Source organism: Lathamus discolor, chromosome 2 (genome assembly GCF_037157495.1).
Source record: "Lathamus discolor isolate bLatDis1 chromosome 2, bLatDis1.hap1, whole genome shotgun sequence".
NCBI lineage: Eukaryota > Metazoa > Chordata > Aves > Psittaciformes > Psittacidae > Lathamus > Lathamus discolor.
The window spans coordinates 111,586,382-111,592,025 of record NC_088885.1 but is presented as its reverse complement, the minus strand read 5'-3'; positions in this window follow the sequence as shown (position 1 = coordinate 111,592,025).

Here is a 5,644-nt window from a genome sequence, read left to right as displayed (position 1 = left end):
AACACCTTTTTTTCCATTGGGTAAAATAACAACGTTATTTCCAGCCTCCATCTGAAAAACAACAAAAAAAAAAAAACCCAAAAAAAACAAACCAAAGAAACCAAGGCAAATCAAAGTTACTGGAAAATACAGGGCATCATCATGTTATAAGGAAGGGAGCATTGCTGCTTTTGGGAGCCTGCTCCAGGCTGAAATGCTCCTAGTAGTATAAAACAAAATTAAATGAATCTTGTGACATGCTTCACGCATCACTGATCTGAGGGTAGCCCATCATGCCAGCACTTTTTTCTTTAATAAACTTGGATTCAGGCAAAATGGATCAGCTATAGGTGAGTGTCAGTTATGGCAGAAGAAGGACAGAAGAGTAAAATACCAATTTGAAGAAAAGGAAGGTATGTGTGCACACACACACATGTGGAAGGCAGGTGCCCCCACTCTGCCAGGTGTCCTTGCAGGCTTGCTAAAGGCCAGTTTCAGCTTCTCAATCCCCAGGCACCTCTGGTCACATTGAGCAGGGACTGCCCACAAGCAGCTCCTCATGATGCTGTTACATGTCCATCACTGAAGCTGAGACACAGCAGCTCTCCCCTCGCTCAGACATCCTTTCCTCTCCCCTCCCCAGGCCAAATACACACACCCTCTTAGGACAGTGACGCCACTTGGAGTCAGGGGAGGCACATCTGCCAAGCCTATGCAAAACCCCTTCAGAGTGTGAACACTCACCAGGATCTGCCTGGCTGGTCTGGGGCTCCTCTATACTGCAAAGAGGTCAGATAAAATAGCAAGGTTCATCCTCTCCCTCTCAGGCCATAAGTCTGGGTTCCGCATAAGCAAGGCACAAAAAGCAGCTTTTTGGTTTGGTTTTCTACTATTATTTATTCACATAAGAAGAACAAGTAGGATTTGGATCACAGCTGGGGTTCTTCGCACCACAGAAACCTACCATTGCACTGTCTTTTTTTGAATCACACCACTTGTAAGATGATCCACACGCCTCTGTTCATTCTTCAGGCTGTGGTCTTCACAGCATCGGAAGGTCACAGACAGAAGACCTGCAGACTGCATTCTTCAGAGGAGGCTTCCTTCCTGCTCCTCCAAGAGCAACAGGCTGCTTAGCAGCCTCTGCCTGTGTGCCATGCCGTAAGAGGTGACAGAGTTTTCAGTTCTTGTTTGTTCAACTTTGAAACGTGGCCTTTTCTTCTGTGGAACTCAGGATGTATTTAACAGGAAACAATAAAGATACAGAACTGTTCTGGAGAGGAAGTAGGACATTTTAGGTTGGCAAAAATTAATTACTTTTGCTGAAACTGGGTCAAAACACCACAGTGTCTACCACGGCTCTCAGGAAGAGTGCCATGCGGGTTTTAATAATGAGAAAAATTCAATCTCAGCATTGGGCCTCATCCCAAAAAGCAATATGGTTTCAGACCAAATGGAAACTAATTTAGCCTGTAAATTACAATGCAGCGGATGTAACCCGCTCAGTCCTGAACCCAGTCACTTTTAGTCTGCTAAAGATGATCTTCCAGCCAGCTTTGTTGCGAGGGCATCAAGAAGTTAAGCATTCTTCATCCCTTGCTGTTGCTCCCATTGTTATTTATGTTCATTGTTTCAGCTGAATTTCTCTTTCGAATTAATCCAGCTTCACCTTCTGGCTGATAGAGTTTTTATGTCTTTATGTCTTTCAGAGACCTGTTGGCACCTACCATTTTCTCCCTGTCAAGGGGCTTACTACACCAGTCACCCTCTAGTCTCCTTTTGGATACTCTAAGTGGAATGTGGTCTTTAAATTGGTCAAAGCCAGATGTTTTGCCCAGTGCTTAAATCATTTCTGTAGTGCTTTTCCCTATCCTAGCCAAGTTTTCAACATCCTTTTCAAATGTGGATGCCAGCTCTGGATGCAGCATCCCAAAATAAAATTACCTCCTCTCTCCTACTCAGTATTCTGCTAATTACTCATTCAAAAAGTACATTAGCATTTTCACTTACTACATTGCTCTAACAGCTCTTGTTTGACTGCATGTCCACCCAAGCACCTAGATCCCCCATTCTCCTGTATATTACAACAACTTTCATCAGATATTTCTAAGGAAAGGTTAAGAAATGATTCCAAAACACATTACAAACATGTAATGAAGACCTCAAGACTTTTGCAACATGTAGAGCAGAAGACACTTGAAACTGCTGCTCAAGCCCAGAGTTTCCTTCTCACCAGCCCATTGTAATAACTCTTGCCTGATATTTTAATACTGCATTCAGTGCGTTTCACACAACTGTGGAATGTCCGGTGTATACAGCTTTAGGAACTAGAAGATCTGTGAGGAATGAAGTTCAGGACAGTTAGATAAGGGAGATCTGGAGCCGTGAGCACACAGGAAGAGTTTAAGTCCATTTTGAGTTTCTGCAGTCAGTGCTCAACTAAGGCTCATGACTGCAGGGGCATGGTGTCACTCCTAAACCCCTTCTTCTCTTGGAAAGAGCTGAAGTGATATTATTTTTATGCAGGAACAGACACTAAATTACCCACATTCTATGTGGCAAAGTTACAGGGCCTGTGCATGGCTCTGTCTAGTTTAGCAACAAGAAAATCAAAACATATCAGCCACTTGGGCTCCTCACTTCACACCCAGGTTCTTGCCTTCACATCATCCACATGTAGCAAAACCTACCTGTGGTTCAGGAAACAGCCAGGCACCTCTTACTCTCTTTGGGCAACCTGTCCAAGGCTGGTTCTCTCCCCTTTACCCAGATTACCAACAAAGCCGGGCAGTGGTTGCACCCTCACATGCCTCCACAGCCCTTGTACCACATCAGTAGACATCCTCAATGACATGCTGAAAAATACCACTCTGGACCATGGCATGGATCTCAATTTATGTCAAGCACTTTGAACAGAAAATAATACAATTATGGGTGAGGGTGGCAGGAGCATTACTAAATCAGAACCTGGGACCTAGGGAAGCCTGGAGCCCAGGATAACATAAGTGGCCAGAAGTGGTCTGCTCTTGAGGGGCCACACAAGCAAATACAAGCCTTCTGGTATTGTTTAGTGCGGGAGCCTGAAGCAGATGCTTTGAGGCATTGGCTATTTAATTTTGGCTGTTTCCAGAGAAAAGGTGCTAAGGTGGCAAGTAAAAATATGCACTTTTTCCTCCCTGAAATGTCAGCTCTGGAGCTTCATTCTGGTACCACAGAGGCGCTCCAGGATAACTGTGACTTGTTCAGCCTCATTTGCAGCTGAAACCCGTGGTCAAACTCTCTTTGTTCTTTCTCAGCCCATCCCAGGGGCTGTCACTGAAGAGAAACAGGGATAAGTGAGGAAAGCATCTGGCCAGCCTGTCCATCAGTATCAGTGCCACTGATGGTGAGCCAGAGCAAAGTCCAGCTCACACACTCAGAGCCATGCTGGCTCAGCAGAGCTAAAAGGCAAAATTTTTATTTATTTCTTTTTTAAACCAAACAACTTTATTTTGTTGAGCAGTAGCAGCTCCAACAATCAGTACCCTCGGGGAGCAGTTTTGGTCAGTACGGAGGTTCTGTTCTTAGTCTTTTTCTATGTAAAATCATAACACAGAACCTGGCTTTATGCTCCTCAGCATCTATACAGTAAGGCAACGCGGTACTGCACCACCACCACCCCTCCCCCGCCTCTTACAGGGAGATGAAAACCTGATTTAGCCCTGCTTCTGGTCCAAGAAGGCAAAGTATTTCATTCTTGATGTTTTTGCTGATAAGAAATAATGGGAAACACCTTCCCTATGAAATACTGGGTTTTCTATTTTTTTTTCCTGTTATAGCCTAAAAAAGCATTTTCAGCCTCATATACAAGAGGAGTCTTTTCACACAAGGCATCTCTTTATGCCCCCTGAAATAGTTACTATCTGCAGGAACAACCACAAACCAGACCCTGGGCTAAGGTGTTGCTGAGAAGGGAACAGGGCCTCCTAGAAGCCTTCTTCAGTTGTGCTGCAGGGTTTCAAAGCAACACAGCCTTCCACAGGCTGCCGGCAAGAGTGTCAGCAACCAGCTGATTTTTAGTGCTGGGTCAGCAGCCCAGAACTGGGACACGCTGGTCTAAACCTCCTGGTTTATGGTAGCTCCAAGCAGCAGAGCTCTGACATACAAGGCAGTGAGTTTTGCACTAGGCTTTTCAGAAGTGGCACACCAAACTTCACCCCTGGCAAGGCAAAGGAACAGAAAGGATGCCAACCCCAGCTAAGGCTGAACGCACTTCAATACATTAGCAACAGCTTTTTTTTTGTCCATTTGTGTTAGCACTGGAAAATCACAGAAAAGGGCATTTTAGCCAACAAGTGTTTCAAAAGGAGAGATACCCACCCTCTTCTCCACACTTTTTTCTTCTTTAACCCAGTGTTTCTCTGCATGGCTCACTTTGCACATAGATAATGATTTCTCTTAGTCAATAGCAAGATCCAAGCCCACATGGCCTCAAGGCTAGCAAGGCTGGAGTACCCAGCCGTGTCACAGAATCACAGAATCCCAAGGGTTGGAAGGGACCTAAAAAGATCATCTAGTCCAACCCCCCTGCAAGAGCAGGGTAACCTACAGTACATCACACAGGAACTTGTCCAGGCGGGCCTTGAATATCTCCAGTGTAGGAGACTCCACAACCCCCCTGGGCAACCCCCAGGGAGCAAGGATATGAGGTGGCCCAGCACCAAGCCTGGCATGATGGCCCCACCAGGAATGGAAAAGGGTCCCTACTCCTGGCTGGCCAGAACAGCCCAAACCCCAGCTGAAGTTTAGCCTGATCCCTTTTTGCTAGAAGCCATTCCCCTCCAAGGTCTGTGCTGCACCACTATTCCGCAGTCCTCACAACACCCCCAGGATAAGGAAGTGGCCTCGACTGATGGCAGTTGGAAAACCAAGGGGCAGATTCTCAGCTGGTGCAAATCAGCGTAGCTTCACAGAAGGCCAAGTAGTTAATCCAGTTCAGCCCAAATGAAGGTCTGGCTCAGAGAGGTGAAGAGACATGTTGCAGCCACTCCATGGGTCACTGAGTACAGAGGCTGGGTGTCCTGGCTTCCCGGTCAGATAATACTGCCAATGTGGCTGGAAATCACACCTGGCTGAGCAATGCAGTCCTCAGAGCCAGAAAAAGGTTGTCCACTCCCCTCAATTCACTGTTCTCTTTTCAGCAGCAGCACCTTCAGTTTTTGCTGCCCTACACCTCTGGCCACCAGAGGATGCCAGCAGGCATGCAATAGCTCTGCCTCCCAGCTGGCCTTAAGCAGTGACATCTGCAGTGGGTGGCAGGCAGACATTTGCACACACAGGGGACCCAAGTGAAACCCTTTAGCTATGGTATGAAGGCTGAGCAAATCCATGACAGTCCTCACAAGGCACTGGATCAGTTCCCTGGGCTTTCATCAGAAAAACCTCCCGTTTGCCCGTGAGGGGCTTGTGTTGGTAGGTAGAGGCCCTAGTTTTACATATCATCAGAAGGTGCAGTGAAGGAAGCTACAGGAATGCCACATGCCATGCAAACTTAGCTAGACAGAAGCTAGACTTCAGCTGGAGACCTTCCTTGCAGCCATCAGACATGCCACCTATATCAGGTACATTTCCATAGCTTTTAATATAGCTTAACAATTGCATTGGAGACAAAGGAGAAGGCACAATG